This window comes from Ursus arctos, unplaced genomic scaffold, assembly GCF_023065955.2.
Source record: "Ursus arctos isolate Adak ecotype North America unplaced genomic scaffold, UrsArc2.0 scaffold_27, whole genome shotgun sequence".
NCBI classification, from domain to species: Eukaryota; Metazoa; Chordata; class Mammalia; order Carnivora; family Ursidae; genus Ursus; species Ursus arctos.
Window position 1 is genome coordinate 915,066 of NW_026622952.1, and position 27,589 is coordinate 942,654.

Here is a 27,589-nt window from a genome sequence, read left to right on the forward strand (position 1 = left end):
AGGCAAGAGGCCTGAATGCCTACTCACGTGTCTCTAATTTATTTGGAAACAAAGAAGGGAGGAGGAGAAAGAGAAGAATAAGACAGGTATTTGAGCCCTTCCTGGACTCATCAGAAAGACTACGGTATGGAATATGATTAAACAGTGCCTGGCATGTAGAAAGTCCTGTATGAATAACGTTTGTTGCTGTTATCATCTCTTGTTGGTATCTCTGAGCACCTCTATTTCAGTCTTGTACTGCATCCTGAGACTTTGTACAAAGGTGCTGTATCCTCCACTCCAATTCCTAACCAACTGAGCAGCCTCCTGCCCTCTGCAGAAAGACAGAAGAGTCAAGTAAAATGATTCACAAGATGGCCGGTGCTCGGTGAGGATGTGCGAAGAAGGGCAGTGCTTCAGCCTCAAAGACCGAGTAGGCTTATGTTCAAAATCTGTAAGATCTGTCGCATGCGTAAAATGAACATGGGCAGTCCCCAAACTGAGAAGTATTCAGAGGATAAAGAGATTCTGAAATTCTAAGATTTTAGGACAAATAAAATGAGTTTTTACTTCACACAGTTGGTAATAAGCTTATAAAATTCATTACTAGAAAGGTCGTGCAGAAAATATAATTGAATTATTAAAAGGTCAAACATATTTGTCCACAATTGCCCTCAAAATAGATTTTATACAAACGACCTAAAAACTTGGGAAATTATATTATACTATGATTTTAAAAAGAAAAAAGCTGAATTGAAATTAAATGTGTATCACAAATATGGTAATATCCAAATATGGAAGTTTTGGACAAAAAAAGGAGTTTACAAAAATGAAAAATAATTGTGGTTAAGATTTTGGACGGTTTTTGTTTTCATTTTATTCAAAAAGTTATGTAATATAATGTTGCTTTAAATTAGTATTTATCTGTTATATCATTTTCTATTCTTTTACTTCAACTTTTTGTTGCTTTTGTGTTTAGGCATATCATAAATAGTTTATAGCTGGAATTTTTTTGTCTCTTTGATTTACTTTGTTTCTAACTTGTAAGATGATAACATTTATGTTCTTGTGATTATTGATTATTGTGATTATTGATATATTTAGACTTATTTCATTATTTTTGTTTGTCTTATGTTTTATACACCTCTTTTCCCCCTCTGCTTTGCCTTTAAAAAAAATTTAACATGACTTCTGTTCACTTATTTTCCTCATCTTTTTGCTTCTGGTTAGGAAACTAAAATACTGTATTACAGTTTTTTTCAGTGATCTTTCTGGAGTAAACAAAGCCGAATTGTAACCCATTATCTTCATGTTCTCCCCAAAATGCAAGGGCTTTGATATATACAATGGAATATTACTCAGCTATCAGAAAGAACGAATTCTCAACATTTGCTGCAACATGGACGGCACTGGAGGAGATAATGCTAAGTGAAATAAGTCAAGCAGAGAAAGACAATTATCATATGATTTCTCTCATCTATGGAACATAAGAACTAGGAAGATCGGTAGGGGAAGAAAGGGATAAAGAAAGGGGGGGTAATCAGAAGGGGGAATGAAACATGAGAGACTATGGACTCTGAGAAACAAACAGCGCTTCAGAGGGGAGGGGGTGGGGGAATGGGATAGGCTGGTGATGGGTAGTAAGGAGGGCACGTATTGCATGGTGCACTGGGTGTTATACACAACTAATGAATCATCAAACTTTACATCAGAAACCAGGGATGTACTGTATGGTGACTAACATAATATAATACAAAAACATTAAAAAAATGCAAGGGCTTTGGAATGCTTTATTTCACAATTAGACATAACTTTTATCATAAACTGCATGTTTTCTAATCTATCTGCTTACCATTCCTTCCTGTGTCTCAGACCTTTCTTCTGGAATCACTGTTCTCTATTTCGAAGTGGATTCTGTAGAAGTGTCTTTAGTAAAGATCTGCTGGTGGCAACTCTTCCAGGCTTGATGGTCTAAAATTGTTGTTATTTCAGACTTATTTTGTGAACAGCTTTTCTAAATTTTCATTCAACTATTCGCGACATTATTCCACAGTTTCTGGCTGCTTTTATGGTGTGTTCAGAAGTCTGCTAGAAGTTAATTGTCATACCTTTGTGGGTGACTTGCATTTTCTCTTTGGCTACTTATAAGATCTCCTTGCTTGGATATTTTGCAGTTTCACTATGATTTATCTAAGTGTAGTTCCATTTTTATGTATCATGTTTGGTGAGTCTTCTCTCATCAGAAGCCCATTTTTCTCTTCAATCATCACCTCTCCTCCATATTTTCCTTTGTCTACTTCTGGGACTCTGGTTATACCTATGGCAGGCTTCTCACTCCCTCCTCCACAAGCCTCTGTCTCTTTCTCGTAGTTTCCATGTATGACCTCAGAGATTCCCTGGGCAGCTGCTATTCATCTCCTGTTTCACCCCTCCATTGAATTTTTAATTTCAACGATTATATTTTTCGATTTAAAGAGCTCTATTAGATTCTTTTGTAAATCTACCTGTCATGTTGTTTCTTCATCAAATTTATAATCCTATCCTTTATTTCTTATTATGTATTGTTTATATAATAATTTAAACATGTGAAATTCTTGGGGGTCTAAACCTGTGTATTTCCTTTTTCTGCAACATGGTGACTTGTTACATGTGTGCTTTGATGATCTTTCTGAGCTCATGTTTGCATGATCTTAAATCATGGAAATCATGCAAACTTCTTCAGAGAGAATTTCTGCCTGTTTTTGCTACTACTGACACAGGTACTATTTTAGGCCTCTCTAATGTCGGACTGGCAGGTTTATCCGCCTGGTACCGGCCTGAGACCTGAGCTCCTGATGGCAGTACAGTTTGTAGCCTTTGTTCTCAGGAAAACACTACACTTCTCGTTTGCTTCCTGCTCCCAGCTTCTGACTCTGCTTTCAGCTCACTTTATGGTTGGGAGGTGGGGGTTGTGGGCTGGAGCTTGTGGCGTATGGAAGCATTAAAGCCTCCTTTACTTCTTATGAGTCCAGCAGTGTATTAAAAGCTATGATTTATCTCAAAAGAGATGTCTGCTTTAACTCAAACTCCTTCAGCACCTGGCACAGTGCTGGGCACTGTGTTTGTTTAATGAGTGGATGAGTAATAACAATTTAACCACCACGACATTCATGGAGCATAGCCTTGTGCCAGCCTCTACGCTACTTTTAGAAAGAAGTATCCTATTTAATCTTCCCAATAACCTTACAAGATCCAAGTATTTATTATTTTTAAAATATTTTACAAATAGTAAATGGCAGCTGTGATTCTAATCCAAGTCTATTTTGTTCCAAAGTCTATGTACGCCATTGCTATATGTGTTGTTTCAGCATCAGCAAGTGAATACATATTAAAAAGTCAATTGTTTATTCAATTAATAAATATTTATTGAGGGTTTCCTAAGATCCCAACATTGTTGTCAGGTACTCGGGATATAAGAGTGAACAAAACAGAAAAAAAATCTAGCCTGTATGGAGCTTACATTATTAAGGACAGAGCACAAACACAAAAGTAAATTTAGAATAATGAATTTATACATAAATTTATAATTTATATATTTACAATAATGAATTATATGTATAAATTTATAATTAAGGAAGATTGAGATTGTCAAGGGCTGGAAAAGTTTATTGTTATTTTACTTTAAATGATCAGGGAAAATCTCACTAATAGATGATATTTGAATGAAGTGAATAAATGAGTTTAAATTTCAGCTGTTTTTGTACAACATGAGACAAACTACATATAACTTAAACATAAAACAACATGGACAGAGCTAGAGAGTATAACGCTAAACGAAATAAGTCAGTCAGAGAAAGACAAATATTGTGTGATCTCATTCATACGTGGAATTTAAGAAACAAAACAAATGAAGAAAGGAAAGAGAAAGGGAGAGAGACAAACCAAGAAACAGACTCTTAACCCTAGAGAACAAACTGATGGTTACCAGAGGGGAGGTGGGTGGGGAGATTGGGGGAAATAAGAAATAGGGATTAAAGAGTATACTTGTCATGAAGAAAAAAAATAAAATAAAATGATAAAATAAAGCAAATTTGGGAGTAAAAAAGAAAGAAATACTACTCAATACTATATCAATGCTCAGGTGAAAAGATCTCAAGGCTGTTATTAAGTTTTAAAAAAAGCGAAACTCATAACCCTCTACATATTATGCTAACATTTGTATTAAAAGAGGGACATAAAAATACACATTTAAAAAACAAAACCACACCAAATATGATTTCCTGTAACAAAAGTATTTTCACTAATAGATATTTTTTAATATTAACATATTGCACTTATAGTGTGATTTCTGTTTAAGATAATCAGGTTTCATTTTATGTCACCTCGTCTTAGAAATCTAATAGGTTACAGAATAATGAAATAATGATGACTAACATGAGTTTGAATACTATTTCATTTCTTCTTGGCTGTGTGATCTTGGATAAACTACCTTTTTGGTCTCAGTTTCTTCATCCTTCATGTGGGAATAAAATACAGTGTCTTCTGTATACGATTAGTTGGAGGATTAAGCAAATCAACACATGTAATACCCTGGGAACAATGCCTATAATAAACACTCGATATTATTCTCATTTTGTAGTTGTGAAAATCTAGCTGCAGCTCGTTACTGTGCAGTAACATGGTAAGATCTAAATTCCCTAGTCCAGAAGGGAAGGAGTCTAACTGCCTAAACATGCTTGAATTTTATTTTTAAATCATTTCAACATTCACTTGTTAGCATTTACCATGTTCATGTTTTCCTTAGAGCAGTTTAAGTTGCTACCAGCAGAAGTTCAAGGTTAAAGTCAGTAGAGATGCCTGTTTGGCAAATTTGCAAAAAGATCAGTGGGCAACACCTTTCTGATTGTACTGTTAACCCAATTTTGGATTCAAACTGTGACTTCTCCTTAGCGAAGTAATGACGTACAATTCTTAGCATGAATCCCGAGTATTTCATTATTTTCACTAGTTAATGATCTTTGTTTTTCCTTATAGTATATAGTAGAATTAATGTGAAAGAAAAGTCAGTGTAGGAGCCATTCTTTTCCCTGAAGAATCACAAACTTTTGAAGGATTGGTTGCCAGCTCCACTTTCTAACTTTTACATTCTTTTTACTGTCCAAATGGTGGCCAATAGCATGTGGCTCTTGAGCACTTGAAACGTGGGTAGTGCAAATTGAAATGTTCTTTAAGTATAAAATATACACAAGATTTCAAAGACTTGGTTGAAAAAAATGTAAAATATTTTATCATTAATTTTCATATTGATTACATAATAGAAAGTTAATGTTTTAGATATATGAGCTTACATAAAATATATTATTAAAATTAATTTCACTTGTTTCTTTTCAAATGCAGCTACTAGAAAATTCAAGCGACAAGTAGGGCTCACTTTATGTTTCTGTGACACAGCCCTTAGTCTTTCCAGTTAAGAACCTCCCTTCCTTGAGTAGGTCTGAAGACCAAGCAAATGGCATTTTCAGTTCCTAAACTGACAGTCCTGCCAGTTCAAACATGAAAACTGGTTCACAGCCAAAGAGATTCGCACTGACTATAGTTGTTATGCTTGTGCTAGTTATTAGAATAAGGTTTTTCAGAATTTGCTCATACTTTTAATCCCATTTAACTTGGGTTGGGGGCTGAGGGCTCAGTGGGGAGAGAGAGGAACCAGAAGGAGACTAGGAAGGGATCCCTTATGTTTTTAAATTCACTGGGAAAGTAAACATTTTTTTATCATCAGATAATCCTGGACTGCTGAGATAAATGATACACAAAATTTAGGTAACGGTGAATGAGAGAGTGAGAGATTCCCAAGATAATTATTTGGAAACTCACATGCTGATTTCAAATCCAGCAATTACAGAACCCTCCAGTTGGGGGTATAACTAACAAGGAACTCTGTATCTGACTGAGTGCCCAACTTCTCTCCCAAGACACACTGAGCTGCGGGAGCAAGGGTCCACCGGGGCCTGCGGTGCTGCTCTTTTGCTCAAGTTCTATTCTGAAGGGTCAGGGGGACACAAGGGGTAAAAAAAGACACCCGGGAGGATTTTCCACCTACAACCAGGACAAAGAGTTCAATCTCTTTAATTTCATTACAAGTTCACAAACTTTTATCCACGATTCCAAAATCATCTCTGAAAACCAAAAGATTTTTCAGAATTCATTTGAAAGTAAAACCTGAGCTGAACTGACAAGAGGCTGTTTTCAGTCATTTTTTTATTTGTAGTCATGTTCATACATTAAATTGCAGACACGCCGATATGTTTGATGAGCTGCTGCCCCAGCCACCCTGGGGGTGTCATGGCATATGCAACATATCCAAAAGAGATTGCCTTCATGACGTCCGAAACATTCGGAATTTTGAAACACATCTGACCCCGCGAATTTCGGATAAGGGCCTATGAGACTCCCTGGGGGGATACCACGGCTCAGAAGGCAAGGCAAGTAACAGAGCTCTCCACCTACTCGATTTTTCTTCTGACTCTCACTTACTCAAAAGTTATTTCTCCCTCCTGTGCTCCCTCATTCACAGAATCCTGCCCAAACTCGAATGTAATTTAGCCGATGATGTAATGGCTGCCAGATACGTTTCAGTTAGGCTGTGGTAAGGCGCATGCTGTCTCTTTATGATGTGGGTCAGTCTGAGTTTGCAAGCCTACATGAAATTGAAGAAATCAAATTTGCCTTCTCTAAACTTACCAAAACAGAAAAAGGATCTATAGGACCTATTTAGTGCAACTACAGAAAAAAAGAATCCCACGAGGTAGGAGAAGAGAGTAATGTGTGAAGATGTTGTACTCCTGTTACGATTATAAATTAAGAAACCACACAACATGGAGAGAGCTTGATTGTTCTCAAACTTCCTATTAAGAATTATCAGTTTAATTCATTTTCGTGAAAGATTTCAGCGATTTGGGTAGGAATTAGCAACTAAAATATAATTAGATCTGATTTACCTTCACCAGGAAGTTAAGAAAAATCCCACACTGTTTCTTTAACAACACTTCTAGTCATCTGGCTTTGGTGAAGGCATTTATGGTTTCCTTTTTGGAATCGTTTCCTTAGTGACTACTCATGTACCACTCCAGATGGATGTTGCATATTTGTGACTGCTTACTGCCCTTCGGACCTGAATTTCATTTTGCACAATGACAGAACATGAGAAAACTAATCAAAAGGATGCATCCTTTTCTCGTCTTAAAAAAAATCCTTCCATTTCTCTCTCTTTGGGAGTGAGTTAAATATGTAACTCTATATATAGCTTACATATGCAGTGATTATAGTCAAATATCTGTCAAATTACTATTTGTTTCCTTCTGAGTAGTATTGCTCTAGTATAAATTAAGAACTCTAGTATTGTCAGCCTACATAACACACACGATATAACGGATCTTTCAAACTTGAGCATTACACAGAATGTCTACACGCTAGTCCATTTGGGACCTCTTCGTCCCCCTTGCCTGCCTGGGTCATCTTAGTCTTAACTTGAAAATCCAGACAAGTCTACCTACCAATCAGGGGCCCTCAACAATCCCAGGTCTCCTAAGGAAGCTGACACTTGGAGACTGCTCCGTCTATAGCAGGCTGTGTCCCATTACCTGCGAAGTTGAGAACCACCCTTGAATTCTTTTCCTCAAAGTTCCTCTGTCTTAGGGCCCGTTTGCCTCCACAACCCCTTGGAGCCTGACTTGCACTGCTTCTCCTCTCTCTCATTGTTCTTACTCCAGCTGTAGATCAGGGAGTAGCTTCAAGAAAAGTTTGTCAGATCATTACTTCCCAAGACGTACACCATCATATGTATTTCTGGGTAACGAGCTTTTAATTGGCTCACTTTTTTTAAAAAAATTGTCTTTTGCCATTAAACTCAAATCTTGTTCTTTTGTGTTCTTTTTTGGGGGAATGAATTCATACAAATGCTGGTTTGATTGGATCGTCTTTCCTAAACTCCATAGGTGACCAGAGAAAAAGCATTCAACTCATAAATAGATTATTTTCCCATGATGTATGAAACCCACGTGCTTTTATAATTATAGTGGTATTTTTAGTTTTGTTTTTATTTCCTTATTTCTAGTCGTTAGTTTCATTTCTACCTGAGTTTTACAAGAACATATGAAAGTTCTGCCCTACCTCGGGCTAAGGGCATTTGTCAGCAGACCTTAAACTGACCTATCTTTAATTTCTTGTGGCCCTGTGTTCACTCACTTGAAAACCGCATTTTCACACTTTGCACATGACAGCAGTTACCCTGAGAGTACAGTGACCTGAGAACTAAGCCCAACTCTGCTTATCTGAGAGGATCATTCAATCTGGCAGTAAGGATTCTCCACAAATTCCTCCTCAGCAGAAATCCACAGTAATCTCCTTTATCCGTCTGCTTATTTTCTGGATCACAAAGTTGTCTCTAAAGCTCCAGATAATAATTTCTGGAAGACACCAATTGTTTTGCAATATTTATTTGAGATATAATCCATATAACATGAAATTCACCATTTTAAAGTGGTTTTTTAGTACCTCCAGTGGTTTTCAGTATACCCACAATGTTGTGCAACTGTCACCACTAATAATTCTAGAACAATTTAATGACTCCAAAAAGAACCTCCATACCTGTTAGCAGGTACTCACTGTTCTCCCATCCACCCATCTACTAGCAACCACGAACTTACCTTCTCCCTGTGCGTATTTGTCCACTTTGGATATTTCATATAAATGGAATCATACCACATGTGGGCTTTTGTGTCTGGTTTTTTCACTTAGTATAATGTTTTCAAGGTTCATCCATGTTGTAGCATGAATTAGAACTTCATTCCTTTACACAGCTGACTAACATTCCGTTGTACGGCTATGCCATATTTTGTTTATCCCTTTATCAGTTGATGGACATGTGGGTTGTTTCTACTTTGAGATATTTTGAAATATTGCTGCTATGAAAATTTATGTACAAGTTTTTCTGTGAACATATGTTTTTAATTCTCTTGGATATATACCTGGGAGTGGAACTGCTGAGTCCTTTTAAAAATTGGAATATTTGTCTTATTTTTATTGAGTTGAAGAGTTCTTTATATATTCTGGTTATGAGACTTTTATCAGATACGTAATTTGCAAATATTTTCTCCTGTTGTGTTCATTCCTTGGTTGTATCTTTTGATCCACATAAGGTTTTAATTTTGATAAGGTTCAATTTATCAAAAATTTTTTTTGGTTGCTTGTGCTTGGAAGACCCTTTTGAAAAAAATTAAATCTATGTGGAATCCAGTATATAAAACAGACAAAAAGTGAAGGTACTCTGGTGAAGCAGAAGTGGGATCTTAGCTCTCTGGTCACAATAGGGAGCTTCCTGCTGCCACATCAGGCCTTTATAGCAGGAAAAAAAAAGTGTAAAAGTTATCACAATGATATTTGTCATTGAGGATGAAGAAAATGACACCGATTCCAGAAACATTTTAAAGTAGAATTCATGAGCTATAGTAGCTATATTAATGTGCGAGTTGAAGCAGAGGGAAGACCCAAAGATAGCTCTGAGTTTCTAGACTGGGTGTTTGGGCATATTTAAATGCCGTTAAATTAAGTTAGAATATACGACCTGAAAGGAAGGTAGTAAAACCAGTAGTGGTATCTTCCAGGAGGAAATGCAAACTGACTGACTTCTGGGCTTTATAATCGGTCTCATGCTAGGAGTCAAATTTACATATTACATGAGTGATTTCCTGTACCAGATAGTGGGCTTACTAGATACAGTCTGTCCTTAAATTTCTTAAATTCACTTTCCCCAATATGATCTGGATCTAAAGATAGAAATGTGGGAAGACTAAAAATAAGCAATTCATACTTAGATTGGAGACACTGGAAACATTATATAATACTATAATATAAATATAAAGATGGCAAATAAGCGTCCAAAATATTCAACATTTTTCACCAATGCTTTCATCAGGAAATTGCAAATTATTTTTCTTAACGATTTTATTTACTTATGTGAGAGAGAGAGCACAAGCAGGGGGAACGGCAAAGAGAAAAGGAGAAGCAGGCTCTCCACTGAGCAGGGAGCCTGAGGCGGGGCTGGTTTCCAGGACCCTGGGATCATGACCTGAGCCAAAGGCAGACGCCCAACCGACTGAGCTGCCCAGGCGCCCCAGGAAATTGCAAATTAAAACAAACTCTACAGTTATTAGAATGGTTGGAATCCAAAACACTGCTGACACCGAATGCTGTTGAAGATAGGGAGCAGGAGGAGCACTCATTAACTGCTGGTGAGAAGGCAAACTGGTACAACCACTTCAGAAGACAGTTTGGCAGCTTCTTACACAGCTGAACATAGTCTGCCCGATGATCCAGCCATCACGCTCTTTGATATCACCCAAATGAGCTGCGAACTTATGCCCATACAAAAACCTGCACATGAATGTTTATAGAATCGTTATGCGTAATTGCCAAAACTTGGAGGCAACAAAGATGTTCTTTAATAGGTAAACGAGCAAATTTTAGGACACCCATACAATGAAATATTATTCAGTGACAAGAAGAAATGAACTATCAAGCCACAATCACTGAGTCATATGGTAACTATACATTTCACTTTTTGAACATATGAAAAACTGTTTTCTACAGTAGATGCACTATTTGATAATCCCAGCAGAGACGTACGAGAGTTCCAATTTCTCCACAGCCTCATCAACACCTGTCATTACCTCTCTTTTTTATTATAGTCATCCTACTGAGGTGATACTTCATTGTGGTTTTGATTTGCATTTCCCTAGTGACTGATGATGTTGAGCGTCTTTTAATGTGCTTGTTGGACATTTGGATATATTTTTGGAGAAGTGTCTATTCAAAACATTTGTCCATTTTTTTCCTGTCTTTCCCTACCTATTGCATTCTTTATACCGTATATGTATTTATATATCACACACACACACACACACACACACACACACACACACACAAATGGTATCACCACCTCTCTTGTTCCTGCGGTTTTCTATTGTTTGATGAGTTTCAAAGTTCTTACCGTGGCACCTTTAACAGCTGGGCCCTTGTATATCCCTTCAATCTCAACTTTGGATCATTTCATACCTCATTCACCCCACTCATTCATTCATGAATTTTACAAATATTTATTGAATGTCTATAATATTCTGAATCTTATTCTAGGTTCTGAGGATGTAATAGTGAGAAAAACAGAAGAAAATCTTTATCATTCTGGAGCTTATATTCGGGGATGGGTTTTAGATGGCAGATAATAAACAAAATAAATACATGGAATATAAAATGTGTTTGATAGTTCCGTGTGATATGAAAAATTAAAAAGAAGATGGAGTATGAGAATAGAGATTGCAATTTATGTAGGAGGATTAGAAAGACTTACTGAGAAGGGTCATTGAATAAAAGCTGGAGGCACGCCTGGGGGTGGCTGGGGGAAGTGCTCGACTCCTGTGGGTGGTGAGGAGAGGGCAACAAGAGGAAGTAGAGGGGAGGTAAGCAGAATGAGGAGATGGGGAAGTGTCAGATTATTCAGGACCTTGATCAATCACAGTAAGGACTTCAGCTTTTTACTCAGGGTGAGATGAGGGTCAAGGTGGGGTTTGGGCTGGACAAGTACCTGATCTGTCTTACTGTATAAACAGATCGCTTCGTTTGCTATGTAGATAGGTTGAAGTGGAGCAAGGCTGCCAGAGATGATGGTGGCTTGGGACAGGATGGAAGCAATAGAGCTGGTGAGTTGTGATCAGGTTCTGGATCCTTTCAGGGGACCCAGAAAGATATGCTGACACTTTGTAGATGGAGCATGGAGAGGATTCAATAGTGACTCCTAGGCATTTGGCTGAGCAGCTGAAGGATGCTGTTGCCATAAACTAAGAAGAGGAAGACCATAGGAGAAGTTGGAGACCATAGGAGAGTGGAGGAATAAGATGCTCAATTTGGGGTGTATTAAGTTTGAGATGCTTATTAGATATCCAAGTGGATGTGTTGAATAGACAGTTTGGGATATGTATCCTTCATACCCAAGAATAGCAGTGTTCTCGCCTTTCCTTCAGTACCTCATTCTTTCATGTTTATATGCTATTTTGCATTTGCTTAAATGTATTTTCCTCTCGACCTCTACTTTACCACTTATTCCACTGCACTGTAATTACAGTTTTAGCTTACCTGTTCCTTTCACCACGGTGCCCGGCTACTCATTCTCAGCATCGTGCACAATGCAAACTAAACAATCAAGAAAAGTCCACTGAATCACTGAAACCTATGCGGGCCATAGTCTCCTATGTTCACTTGTTAGATTTCTTAATATATGCTGCTGTTTTTCCTCTCCCACAAAAAGAACTGTTTGGCACATATTGTTTTAATCAATGTGAACTATATTCTATTTTTGTTGATGTGCTTCTTTTCATATTCCCTCGGGCATGCAATTTATCAAGTATAAGTAATATCTGGCACACAGTATCTCTAATAGCTTCCTTTTGTTATTAGATCAATGATTGAATAATTGAGAAAGAAAATACCTAGAAAGAGAATGCCCCAATTCTTGAAAATGGTGCTAAAGAGAAAGCATGGCAGAATAAAAACATTAATGTGAAATTGCTTTGGGGGTACTTGAATCCTTATGCATGGAAACTTGGAACCATTTTTACAGTATATATTCAGCAGCCAGTATCTTAGTAATGACAGTTTGGCTTCCAAATATTGGATGAGATTATTGTGCCTTTCTTAAATGTTTGTTATATTTTAGAAGATACATTAAGAAAAAAACTCCTTTTAACAAATAAATTCTCCCTCACACCTCTCTACATTCATCTGCCCACAAATCCCTTTCCAGAGCCTAAGCCAGTTAATAGCTATTTTCCCCCATTTTCAGAGACTGTCTAAGCCATAATACACGTTTATATTTATATATCTCCTTTTTTTACATAAATGGGATCATACTGCATAATTTTTTCTATCACATAGCTTTCTTTCATAACTTGTAATAATATCATATGTACTAATACACTTTTTTCTGTCAACAGCTCTATAACATCCTGCTGTATATATGGGCCATAATCTAATTAAAAATATCTTGGTCTTGGCCATTTATTGTTGAATTTATTGCTGCAATAAAGAATGCTACAGTGAACAACTTTGGGTATACACACACACACACATGTCTATGTATACATATATATACAGATACAATAGCATTAAGTACTTATAATATGTATATGTATATAAATGTATATAAAGTTATATGCATATATATACCCAGTTATTCATATTCATACTTAATGCTTATTATCTATAGGATGCTTTTTAAAAGAGCATTTGCTGTTATACTTTTTTATATATAATTGACAACTCTGAGAAACCCTGCAAGATACACTAGCATCCACAAAGACATGCTGTACAAAATTTAATCAGGACCCAGATTTCTATTATTGAAGCCTCATTAACCAAGTCATCTACACTCATTTTCTAGATTGCTGCTGGCCAAAAATCAAGTAGCAGATGTTGACCTTATAAAGGTTACTTAATAGAGTTGAATTTGATTCAGATTCAATCACTGCTTCCACAGCTGTTCTGTAGGCCAAATAGTAGGCTGTAGAGGTGATGTCATGGTGTTGCATTGCAGAGGTTGGTGCTCAAACATGACTCACACCTAGCCCTGAAAGACGCTATTGTCATTTTGCTCCTGGGTGGAGCAGGAATTGACTCACTCACTGACTCAGTCTACCAGCACACCCTCAAATCTGCTGATGGAACTTCCTTGTGGGGCCATTAACTCCAACATAGCCCCTTTCCAGCAAAAAGGTAAAGGTAGAGAGAGCCCCAATCTAGGATGGTCTTTTGTTATGCAAAATATAGCTTACTCTTGAGTTCTCCATCCTCTACTCCTCTTTTCCCCACCACACCCCCCGGTACCTAGTTCCCTAATGGCACTTTAAATATAATTTAAAATTAATAATGGCACTTAAGTATAATTCAACAACATGTATGTATAATATTGTAGCTAAACATTTCAGTTAAACCTATGGGCTTAATTATAGATACATAATTTATCTGCAAATAAATCATGCTAGGGTGAGTGCAGTTTGAGCCTCTATTCCTCTTTATTAGGGAGATGATAGTTTCACAGATTGGATGTGAGCAAGCTTCATGCTTTGATTGGGTTCTTTATCCTCTGCTAAAGCTCCACGTTTTCTCTATTACTTTCAGAGTCACTTCTTGACATGTTCTGGTTGACATGGTTATGAATGTCACAAGATAATTTTCTTGCTGCCAATTCTTGGTCTTTTAATGTATTACTTTGCTTTCCCCCCTCTTTCAAGAGATGCTGCTCCTTCTCCCCCAAATATTCCCTTTTCTTCTCATTTTCCTGGTAGTGTCAGCATCTGCATTAAATCAACGTCTGGTCTATGTTTGTTTAGATCTTTCTGTCTTCCCAGAGATTTTCTGGGACTGGCTCTTTTCATGGAGTGAGAGGTGATTCCTCTGCCATGGAGGGAATCTCATTAGTAGGTCAGGAAAGACCAGCATTCAGGCACAGTCATCAGGAAGAGTGCTCCCTCCCCAACACACACACACACACACACACACACACACACTAAAATGAGCCTTCTTTATGCTAATTACTCTTCCTGCATTTTAAAAAATCACTTGAGATTGTCAGAAAATTCCTCTTCGCGCCTTCCCTTTTAAATCCTGTACTGCATCCTCAGGCTGTCCTGAGGTTTGGGACATCAGCAGATGGGAGGGATGGAATGGAACAGACATGCTTGAGTAGAGGAGGTGGGCAGGAGGGAGGCATGTTTGTTTCATCATCTGAGTAGAATGTTGTGATAGCGTGGGCTGGGATAAGGCTCTGATCTCGTTCCTTGGGGTAGTGCTTATCCTGAGCTACAGATTTTAGTTTTTTGCCTTTCCTAAATTCTTCCAAATTGGCCAGTTGGAAGTACAATATACCATTTGCAGTAACCATTTTTTATTCTACCCTCACCTCTTCATTCTATGTTTTGAAAGTGCAACTTGTCAAGGAGAACCAATGTCACAAATGTGCCCTATCTCAACACACATTAACTCTTGCTTTCACAGCAAAACTCAGTTTAGGAGAGGGAGATCTTAATAGGTGACAGGATCTTTTCTTTTTTTAAGATTCTATTTATTTATTTGAGATAGAAAGAGAGAAAGCAGGAGAGAGAGAGAGAGAGTGCGCGCGCGCGCGAGCGTGCACAAGTGGGAGGGGAGGGGGAGAGGGAGAGAGAGAGAAGCAGGCTCTCCCCTGAGCAGGGAGCCTGTCTTGGGACTTGATCCCAGAACCCTGGGATCATGACCTGAGCCGAAGGCAGACGCTTAACCAACTGAGCCATCCAGGCGCCCACGTGACAGGATCTTAATAGAAGATCTGGACTATGGTTTTCATTCTGCCATTTTTTAGCTGCGTGGCATTGAGAAGGTGATTTAACCGCTCCTGCCCTCCTGTGCATAATTATCTGAAGGCAGAAGTCTAGCTCAGGCCTCTTAAGGTCCTTCTATCTCTAATATCTATGATCCAAGCACTTAGTTTAGTTACTTTGTTGTTACCCTCATCCTCCCCTCAAAAAGAGAGAAGTACAGGGGCATCTGGGTGGCTCAGTTGGTTAAGTGTCTACCTTCGGCTCAGGCCATGATCCCAGGGTCCTGGGATTGAGCCCCACATCGAGATCCTTGCTCAGCGGGGAGTCTGCTTCTCCCTCTCCTTCTGCCTCCTCCCCCTGCTTGTGCTCTCTCCCTGTCGCATCAAATAAATAAATAAAATCTTAAAAAAAAAAAAAAACAGAGAGAGAGAGAAGTACAAATAAGTGATTACCCAAGTCCTGTAAGGTAAAGATTACATTAATGGAAAAGGTGATGTAGGTCAAATGGTTTAAGTCAGAACAGAAGACCCTCCAAACCCTGGGATTCCTTGAGTACATTGCTTTTAGTTAGAAATAATAGCATAATAGAAGTGACCTGAAATCATATAAAATGTGCTCAGCACAGTGCCTAGAACAATCAGGCACCAAGAAAGAAAAGCTTCTAACTAAAAAAAAAATTGTTTTGTTGTTAACTTTTTATAGAAAGATCCTCATGTGATGTACATAGTCAGGTGTACTGTCTATCTTCGGTTTCCACTGAGCAAACAGGCACGCACATTTTAATTTAATACTATATATTATCTTTATGAAATATGCCTCATTTCAGTTCCTCATAATTATGGCCTAATTCTACTGCAATAAATAAAAAGTTTAGGGACCTGTTTACTTGCAAGACTGGATGGTCTAGTAAGAAGAGTATGAGGTTTCAGTCTATCGGGAGATTTTCCTGGCTACAAAAATTAAGGAAAATGTTGTTAGACACGGTGCTACCTTTGAAGCAGGGACACTTTCTGCTATCCTGAGATATTTCTTGACACATAAAGCCTCACTTTGTGCCTGACCTAATTCAGGGCATATCTGCCTGCGGGATGCATAATCAAGTCATTCACAACAAACTTTTAACTTTGTTCCTTTACCAGATGGTTGCCTTACAATGTCAAAAAACTTGAAAGGCTTGGTTGTCTTGAGTGGTGCCCAAACTCAAAGAAGCAGAACCTTGGGTTTGATCCTGAATTTTTAAAAGCAAAATTCTTCCCCTCTTGGTTGTCGTTCCCAGTCTGCTGTAGTACTGTTTAGGTACACGTTCCCTTCTGTGCCAAAAGGATCTGCCAGCTTTAGGCTTGGACCTGGTGAGGCTGTTAGCCAACAAAGGCAGACCTTGCGGTACATTTGGAGCTCCCACACACAAGTGAGTGGGTTTCATAGCTTGTTTGCTTCCCTATGTCTGTATATGGGGTACAAGGGGCTGAACTGGTGCTTATGGGATGCTTGCATGAGTTAAAAGCCACTATAGCCCTACTAAATCTTTACTTAGAGGATGTCTTTCCGTCCTACCTTGTTCTGGTGTTTCATTTCCATCAGCTAAGACCATCACCAACTCTCCCAATACTAGAATATTCCTTCAGGACAGGATACTGTTTCTGTAATGGCTTCCATCTTCCCAATGGCTGCCCATTTACCCCTAAAGACTGCGCTTGAACCAACTCAGATGAACTTCCTAGACCTCGCAGTTACCTGATTCTGAGAACCCTGGCTTCCTCATTGTCCCAGAAGCTCCCCAAAATGGACCTCATTCTGGACTAAACCCCCGGACTTGTGATGCAGGCCTTGCCTGGCAGAGCTCTGCATGATCTAACCTACCTATCCTCACACACCTCCTTGCCACCTGCCTTCACCATCTCACTACATGCCTTCTCCTTTGTCCCACTGGGACTTGTTAAACTTGGTCCTACTTTTGGTCTTTTGCATTAGCTGAACCTTCCAGCTATGTGTTCCTACCATATGATTTTACATGATTTGCTCCTTATCATTCAGATCTCAGCTTACACGTTACATTTTCAGAAAGATCTTTCTTGATGACCCCAATCTCTCACATCACTTTTAAAAATCTTTACATAGCATTTGCCACTAACTGATATGCTTGTATTTATTTATTTATTTTCATTATCATGTGCCTCTTTGTCTAAGCCTTGCCCTTTAACCTCCTTCATGCCCTACCATTCAAGCTTCATGAGTGCAGGACCTCACCTTTTTCCTCCTCTGCTGTTTCCCAGCACCTAAGATATCACTTAATATATAGGAGTCCCTCAATAAATGCTTAACAAGTGGATGAATGTTAGCCCCATTTTGGATAGGAGGGAGGACAGAGACCTTCACTCTGCTAATTTCCCCACCTTGGTCACCACATAATCACCTCAGTTCTCATTTTATTTCCCACTGGGTATACCTAACATCTGCAGGTGTAAGCCACACAGCATAAAATAATTGTCCTGCATTTTGTCACAAGAACACTGTTGTTCTAATTTTTAAAACAAAATTCAAGTCTATCAATAAAATAATGAGACTTCTACTATATACTCCTTCAACACATTGATATAATTCTTTCCAACTTTTTAAAATCTGTTTATCATTAATAAAGCAAAAATTACATTCCAGAACATTCTTGTTTCTTTCCTTCTCTGCCCCCACCAGCCCTCTTTTTCCTTGGCCACACCTGAGGACTGCCATGCAGAGTTGTCGTGGCACAGAGATACTGGGAAGAGGAGCTGATGGATCAGGCTAAGATAGGGATACACCATTTATGTGCTGCCCACCTAACTGAAATGGGCTTTAATTGTGTGTGACAGGCTGGACACAAAATTCCAGGAAACTGAGACAGTGAAGACAGTGATAAATGACAAGCTGGGTTGGCCCGAATCAGTGATAGAAAGAAACTCCAAGGCACAACTAGAAATGATGAGATTTAGCTGAGAACAGCTTGAAAACAATCTGGAAAGCGTCTCCTAAGTTGCCATTAGGAAAGGAGCAGCTCTGAATAAAAGCAATTCTCACGAGAGTCTTATCTCACATGGATGTGCTCAGCCACATGGCTGTTATTCCAACCTACACCTACACGCACACCCAGAGATGGTAGTGACTGTCAAAAGTTAGGCCCCGATATGGAGTATACATTATGTGTGTAGATAATATATAGAGTATGTCAGTGGAACTGGAAACAAGATTTATCAGACTTCAAATAAAATCTAATGCATGCTACTTAAGTCCTATTTGTAATTCTAATTCTTAACAATTAAATAAAGTTTGGATTCTATAGAGTGTTTCTGTACATAATCTTCCTTGGTCCTTATAACAACTCATATTGCAGGTAGAGCAAATAATATCATCCTTAACTGAATTGAGATAATTGAATCTCAGTGTGGTTAAGAAAATTACCACAACATTATACATGTTGTCAGGTTCCCATATAGGTTCAGTAGGTTCAATTGAATTTAAGAAGCGACATTTTGCTAAGTGTTAATTTTGAGAAACTTATATTAGCCTAAAAACTTGCCATAAAACTTAGATTTTTAAGAAGTCAATGGAGTATATAGGTCTATTTCATTTTAAATAAACTAAGCAGGTGAGATTCCATATTTCCAGAAAAGAGAAAATCGGAATGGGTGGGAATTATTCACTTTATAAAGGAAATCTTAATTTATCAAAAGAATGTGACATGACTTGTTTAAATAACTCCTTTAAATGTACAATGGAATATTTAAGATATCTTTATTGATATATGTATACTGGTACATTTTAAGTGATCAAATTTATTGTAAATAAGCAAACTAGAACATATAAAGAATTCCTATAAATAGATAAGAAAAAGCAAACAGAACAAACACGGACAAAACATATTGCCAGCTGAGTCGTAGAAGGTCAAGCCCAAAAGGTCAATAAACACCTGCTTGAGAAGGAATACTAGTCCCCACCCTCTTCCCTTCCCACAGGACACATGGTTGTCCAGCCAAGGACTACATTTCCCAGCATCCTCCTTAGGATGCATCTATAAAGCTAAGTAGTGCTAATGGAACGTGAGTGGAAGGGACGTATGCAGCTTCTGCCTTACATGCCTATGAGAAAATTGCTTTCCCAAAAATTCTCACCTCTTTCCCCAAAAGTTGGTATATGGTAACAGCCTAACTAACCATGAAGACAAGGATGATGGCCTAAGGGATGGCAGTATAACAAATGGAAAGATCCCTGAATAACTGTGTAGAGCCAAGCCACCTTACCAGTCTGGACTACCCAATGTAAGATTGCTATGCAAGAAAGAAATGTCTTTCTTTTTTAAACTACCATACTGTGTGTGTGGGGGGGAGGCTATTTGTTACAGCAGCTTAGCCTTTATGCTAACTAATACAATGTTCAACCCAACCCATAGTCTATGAAATGCAAGGTAAAACAAGATACCATTTCATACCCTAAGGTTTTGGTGATACTTAAAAAGTCCTGTGATATTAAAAATTGGCAATATGAAAATGAGAAATTTTCATATACCTCTACCAGAAGTATAAATTGATACAACCACCTAGGGAACAATTTGTCAATATTACTAAAGTAGAAAATAACCACCCTCTAAAACTCATTTGTTTCATTTATAGGCATTGTAACTTCACATACTGAGACATATCTAGAGTGGTTACAGCATCACTTGTATTAGCAAAAATTGGAAACAACTTAAAAGTCCATTAGTAAGAGGATAGATAAATAAGTCGTGATATTTTCATATAATTGAGCACAATCAGCAGTTAAAAGGAATGATCCACATCTACATGAGTCAATATGAATAAACTTCATAAACATAATGTGAGAGAAAAGGAAACTGAAGAATATGAACAACATGATAACATTGGGTAAAATTCAAAATATGCAAAGCGTAACTATTGTTTTGACTGCATCTATATTGTAATAAAAGTATGAAAATTCAGTCTGGAAGAATACATACCAGATTCTTGATAGTGTTGTCTCTGGGGAAGGAAGATAAGGAGATGGATCTGTGGAGAGAAACAAGGAAGACTTCAACATTGTTCCTAATGTTTTCTTCCTTTTGTGAAAAATGTCATGCAAAAATTGTTAATGTTTGTTAATTATGGCTATTGGGTACAGTCAGTGTTGTGCTGGATCTGGATCACACCAGGAAGAGTGAATTTTGTGCATCTCTCCCCAACTTCCCCTTCAATGATGCCACCACGAGAGCCTGAAACTGGCCACTATGGAAGTATTTACATCACAGAAATCAACAAATGTTACAAATCAGAGGTTTTTTTCCTGCTAGAGAGTCAGTTGTTAACATTGACGAGCACAGCTCTGGGTACAATGTATCTATTAAATTAATCTTACTACTTTTAATGATTTTTAAATTTTTCAAAATATAAAAAAAATTAAAGTTCTATCTAATTTTTCAGGATTTTTTTCCCACAAAGCATCCTGTACATATGTCTTGCTGGGGTAATGAAAAAAAAGTAAAGCATCTCTAAGAAAGATATAACCAAACATCAGGTTTTATCTGGCTTTTGAGAAAACCTGGTTTATTTGTGTTGGGAGAAATTCCTGAGTTCCTACTTCTTGCATAATTTCAGGAGAAAGTGTCTTCAAATCATATATGACATCCTCTATGTGATAAGAAACTTCCTGCTTCTTCTCAGAAAGGAAAATATCTTCTATAACTGTCAGAATACCTACATTTGCCTCATGAAATTTTAGTTGTTGAACCACAATTTTGATTTCTACTTGTGTAAAAATAAATCTGGATTAAAAGTGATTATGATATCACCTTGAAAGTCTATATGGTTTGAGCAAGCCTCTGCACCCATAACCTAGGGTGTAATGTAATCACATTTTCTGAACCCCGAGTCAGGATATGTGGTCATACAAATATGGAAGACAATGGGGCAGGATGTTTGACTTCAGTCCTGTCATTAAGATTCTGGGTTTTCTATCGTTCTAACCACTGTATCAGGCAACAAAGACTACTTATTCTTCATTAATCACATAGGAATGCTCTGTTAACCTTAATCCTTGGAATGACTATTTTAAAATAATTTCCAATTTTTTGTTAAAATGTAAATCATATTAAATGTAGAAAAATAGACATGAAAAAAGAAGTAAATAAAATAAAGTCATCCATCCATAATTTCATGACCCAGAGACAATAACCATTAATAGTTCGATAAATAACTTTTCGGCTTATTTTGTGTGTATTTACATTTTCTTTTCAAAATAATATTAGATCATATACACCGGATTTTTTATTAAGGTATAGTTGGCACAATGTTAAATTAGTTTCAGGTGTACAGAATAGTGATTTGACAAGTCTATATTTTATTCTATGCTCACCACAAGTGTAGCTACCCTCTGTCACCATACAATGCTATTACGGTATCATTGACAATATTCCCTATGCTGTACCTTCCATCCCCATGATTTATTCATTCCATACATATACACTGTCTTAACTGGTCTTTTCCACATGAGACCCTACAATTCATTTATTTCAATGTCATTTAATTTTTTTCAAATATGTTATTTTTATAGCTATATAACATTATATAACTGTAATCAAATTCATTTCACTCATTCTCCCACTGTTAAATATTTGGACTGTCTGCAATTCTTCCATATAGTAAACAATGATGTGGTCATCATCCTAGTAAATCTTTGCACACATCTCTGTTCCTTTCTTTGGGATAAATCTTAATCATGTAATTCCTGAGTCAAAAATTATGTATACTCTTCAAACATGTTTTGCTTATTATCTTTATGAAAATTGGTTATTCATGTAGAAACTTTATCTCATACACAAAAATATGTTTCAAGTATATTAAAGACAAATGTAAAAGTAAAACTTTTGATCTTAGAGTAAAATTTATGAAAATACCTTTTATAACAGGTTCGGGAAAAGAGAAAAATACAATCAACAGAGGTAACAATAAACACTTCTGAGTATATTAAAATGTAAAACTCTTGTATAACAAAAACACTATAAAAGACAAAGGACAGACTGGGAGAAAATGTCTGCAATCTATAGAATACAAAAGAGTTGGGATCCAGAACATGAAAACACTTATAAACCAATAAGAAAAATATAAGCCAAAGATACAGATGTATTGAAAAGAAGGGCCATATGGACCCCAATGTTCATAGCAACATTGTCCACAATAGCCAAACTGTGGAAGAAGCCGAGATGTCCTTCAACAGATGAATGGATAAAGAAGATGTGGTCCATATATACAATGGAATATTACTCAGCCATCAGAAAGAACGATTACCCAACATTTGCATCAACATGGATGGGACTGGAGGAGATTATGCTAAGTGAAATAAGTAAAACAGAAAGAAATTATCATATGGTTTCACTCATTTGTGGAACATAAAGAACAGCAGGGAGATCATTAGGAGAAGGAAGGGAAAAATGAAGGGGTGGTAAACAGAGGGGGAGATGAAACATGAGAGACTATGGACTCTGGGATACAAACTGAAGGTTTGCGGTGGGGGATGGGTTAGCTCAGTGAAGGGTATTAAGGAGGGCACGTGTTTCATGGAGCCCTGGGTGTTACATGCGAACAATGAATCATGGAACTCTACATCAAAACTAAGGATGTACTGTATGGTGACTAACATATCAATAAAAAAACAGAAATGAAAAATATAAGCAATACAGTAGAAAAATAGGTAGAGAATATAAAAGGCAAGTCACAGAAAAGGGAATCTAAGTGGTTAATAAGCTTAGGAGATGAGCTCAAATTTACTAGTAATAAACAAAATGTAAATTAAACTAACAAACTGGATCACATCCATCAGAGTGGCAAAAATTTAAAGTCTGATATCAAATTTCACAAGAATGTGATATAACTGAGATTCACATGTTGCCAATGAAAAAGTAAATTGGTTCAAACATATGGAGGAGCAATTTGGCTATAGTTATGAAAGCTACAAAGCGCCACCTCTTTCAAGGTCAAGCATTTTCCAGAGTTGCTCATATCCAGTGACTAACAGAGGTGGGTATATAAACATCTAGCCATTTTGGCCCAACCCAGGATGACTCTGACAGGTGATTTTAGTGAGCTCCAAAGCTACCTGTGGGGCTGGTTGAGGCTAATGCAGCTTGCCTTCCTCTTCCCTTCTAGAGGTACCAAAAGCATTCCCTAGTTAACGTCCTGCAGGCTGAACTCCACCTCAGGGTCTGTTTCCTTGAGAACCTAACCTATGAGGTTGGTACCAGGAGTGGGACGACAAAGGTAATATGGGGTTTTGGAAATGAATCACTTGCCACCTGGCTAGCAGTAAGGAGCTCCTCGTCAGTGGTAAATTGAGCACAAATAGTCCCTGGCCAAACTGGCTACCTATAGTGGATTGAATAGTGTTCTCCCCCACCACCCATCTCACCCACCACCGAGGTCCATACAGAACCTCGGAAGATGAACTTATTTGGAAATAGGGTCTTTGACTTTTTGACACCATACACAAAAAAAATATTCAAAATGGATGAAAGACCTAAATGTGAGACAGGAAACCATCAAAATCCTAGAAGAGAGCACAGGTAGCAACCTCTTTGATATCATCCATAGCAACTTCTTACTAGACATGTCTCTGAAGGCAAGGGAAACAAAAGCAAAAATGAACTATTGGGACTTCACCAAGTTAAAAAGCTTCTGCACAGTGAAGGAAACTATCAACAAAACTAAAATACAGCCTATAGAATGGGAGAAGATGTTTGCAAATGACATATCTGATTAAGGGTTACTATCCAAAATAGATAAAGAACTTATCAAATTTAACACCCAAAAAAACAAATAATCCAGTTAAGAAATGGACAGAAGACATGAACAGACATTTTTCCAAAGAAAACATCCAGATGACAGCAGACACGTGAAAAGATGCTCGACATCACTCATCATCAGGGAAATACAAATCAAAACCACAACGAGATACCACCTCACACTGCAGCAGCCCCTGGCCGAGAACTTACGCTAAGGATATAATAGGAAAACACGTTTGTGACCTTGCGGTCTTTAGCATAAATGTCAGAGCCAAGCGGCCGAGAACACTGGGCCTGCCCAGCAGCCAGGAACTCCCGGTTTGTCCAACAGTTGGAAACGCCCAACTCGTTCAGGGCAGAACACTGCTGAAACTTGATTGCTCTTGACAATAGCCCCCAGGGTCCATAGAAACATGTTTAAGAATCGGTCCCACTTGCTGAACGTTACATCATCTAAGCCCCTGACCTTCCCCGTGATGTACTACTATTCACTAGGATGTAATACGGATCACTCCCTTGATTGTCTTTGCTTATTGCCAATAAATACGTGAGGTTGCAGCTGTTCGGGGTGATCGCACTCATGGTGGTGGCACACCTGGCGGTCGTCCCCTGCACCCACGCTCTCTTTTGCAAGCTAACCTGTCTGTGCCTCGTCCTTCTCCCAAACACTGCGGACGGTGCCGTGGCATCATACCAGTCAGAATGGCTAAAATTAACAACTCAGGAAACAACAGATGTTGGTGAGGATGAAGAGAAAAGGGAACCCTCTTACACTGTTGGTGGGAATGCATACTGGTGCAGCCACGCTGGAAAACAGTATGGAGGTTCCTCAAAAAGTTAAAAATAGAACTACCCTATGACTCTGCAATTGCACTACCAGGTATTTATCCAAAGGATACAAAAATACTGATTTGAAGGGATACATGCAGCCCAATGTTTATAGCAGCATTATCAAGAATAGCCAAATCATGGAAAGAGACTAAATGTCCATCAACTAATGAATGGATAAAGATGTGGTATGTACATACATACATACACACAGTGGAATATTATTCAGCCATTAAAAAGAATGAAATCTTGCCATTTGCAATGACATGGATGGAACTAGAGTGTATTATGTTAAGTGAAATAAATCAGTCAGAGAAAGACAAATACCATATGATTTCACTCATATGGAATTTAAGAAATAAAACAGATGAACATAAGGAAAAGAAGAAAAAAAGAGAGGGAGGCAAACCATAAGAGAGACAGGTAACTATAGAGAACAAACTGAGGGTTGTTGGAGGGAGGTGGGTAGGGGTAGTCTACATGGGCGGTGGGTATTAAGGAAGGCACTTGTTATGATGAGCACTGAGTGTTACATGTAAGGATGAATCACTAACTTCTACTCCTGAAGCTAATACTAGCCTATATGTTAACTAATATGAATTTAAATAAAGACTTGAAACATTAAAACAAATTTTTAAAAAGGAAATAGGGTCTTTGAAGATGTAATTAGTTAAGGATTTCAGAATACGATTATCTTAGATTTAGGATTGTTTCAAATCCCAATGACTGACATCCTTCTGAGAAAAGGGGAAATGTGCAGACAGAGAGAAATAGGGAAGAAGGCACATGAAGATGGAGGCAGACCGTAAAGTCATAAAGCCATAAGCCAAGGGATGTCAGGAGCCACCAGAAACAGAAAGAGGGAGGAAGAATTCTCCCCTAGAGCCTTCAGAAGAAGCATGGCTCTAGTGATACCTTGATTTCAGACTTCCAGCCCTCAGAACTATGAGAGAATAAATTTCTGTTGTTTAAGCCATCCAGTTTATTATGACAGCTGTAGGAAACTAATACTTGGTCTGGTTGTTAAAACTTTCACCAGTAGCAAATTGAAATGGTACACCAGTGGAAGGACAGGCAGCAGCTGGTATAAAGCACAAGATGTGTCCAAAGTTTGGAGAAAATAGTAACTATAATGTACATCAGTAGCTATTACTAAGATAGGTTGACACTCTGGAAAATATAATGAAAACCTGAAAGCAATTTACAGGCAAATGAGAGCCAAATGTGGAAGCAAGAGGACCTCTTTGAAGCATACAAAGAGGGTGTCAAACGCTAGATAGAGAAAGCTGACTACCAGGTTCAGGACCTAATTGTGAGAACAACAAATCACCAAAAAAGATGAAACTTCCAGCCAAGAACATCTGAGTTGATTACAGCTCCCCCTTCAGTCTTCAAATTCCTAACTCCCCAAGCCCTCTGGGCCTACAGAAGTGAGCCACCCCTCCCTATTAATAGCAGCATCCCCCCTTACTTGAAGACAGTGTTGAGACTTCTACCCACAAGATATGTATCCCCATCAGAACCTACCCCTACCTCACCTATTGACCTCAGCCTATAACTAGGGTTAAGTTTCAGCACACCCCAGATGCTGAGAATAGAGTGTGAGCTCACAGGTCTCACTTTCTTATGGGAGTGGTTTCTGACAGCACACCCAATAAACCTCCTGGGAGTCGATTTCTGTCTCAGGACCTCTTCTGGGAAATTCTACCTAAGACAATAAGTATTGTCACCATCGCAGGGTTTGGCTGTTTGCATACGACTTCATGTTTTTAAAATAAGTCTCAATGTATTAAAAGGAAATTGGGAAGCAAGGGTGGTGAAACTGACATCTCTAACTTTGTCCACAGCAGATCTGACAGCTCTGAAATCTCCATAAATTGTCCTAAATTCTCTGGGCTTCCAGTCAGTTTTATTAATGAATTTAAGAACATTTGACCTTACAATTTGCTAATTGAAAGGCTGCCTGAAACTAAAAGCAGACTTTGCACACCACAGCCTTCTTGCATATTAGAAACAAAGAGCTCTCAAGGATTTCAGGTTTAGAAAGTCACATTCATGCTTGGAAATTTATGGGTTTAGCATTTTCCATTAGGCTTTAGATCAGAGGATTGAGAACATGCAGGCATGGTCATGGGACATTAACTGGAAATAATGAAGCTTTCTCGAGCACCTCTGCACCATTCCACGGGAGATACTTGATTTAAAGTCCATGCAAAGTACACTGTGCCTTTCCAAATTAGATTATTTGGGACTAAATGTGAGGAGTTAAATAATTCTTATTACAACAGAAAACAAATTCTCATGGTGATATGACCCAGAGGAGAACTAGCCGTGATGCTTCTTCTTTAAGCAGAAAGGCATTGATGACCTTGAATTTCAGTTAGGGCAGAAAGAAGCTCCACCGAAGTGAGAGCAGACATTGCTCCAGGGGCTTCCACTCGAGCCACAACTGAACTGTGGCTCATCCAGTTGTTCAGGGCTCATCCAAGTGTAGCTGGTACACAAACAGAGGAAGTGGGACTAGTTTGATTAAGGAGGTTCTCAGCCAGTGCTAGGTTAACTTCCTTTATGCTGACAAAATGAACAAAGAAGTCAAGATATG

General features: G+C 38.0%; 1 protein-coding gene across 3 annotated transcripts in view; it reads right to left on the reverse strand.

Moving 5' to 3' along the window:
- PSD3 (pleckstrin and Sec7 domain containing 3) overlaps nt 1–27,589 on the reverse strand; it is a 702,408-nt gene that overhangs the window by 618,850 nt on the left and 55,969 nt on the right. For 2 of the 3 annotated variants that reach the window (XM_044379268.3, XM_048226255.2), the window contains exon 3: nt 20,347–20,395. The gene's annotated coding sequence lies outside the window, so the exon portion shown is untranslated. Of the gene's footprint in view, nt 1–20,346; nt 20,396–27,589 lie in introns of those variants that run through there. The other variant, XM_044379274.3, reaches the window with a different exon arrangement.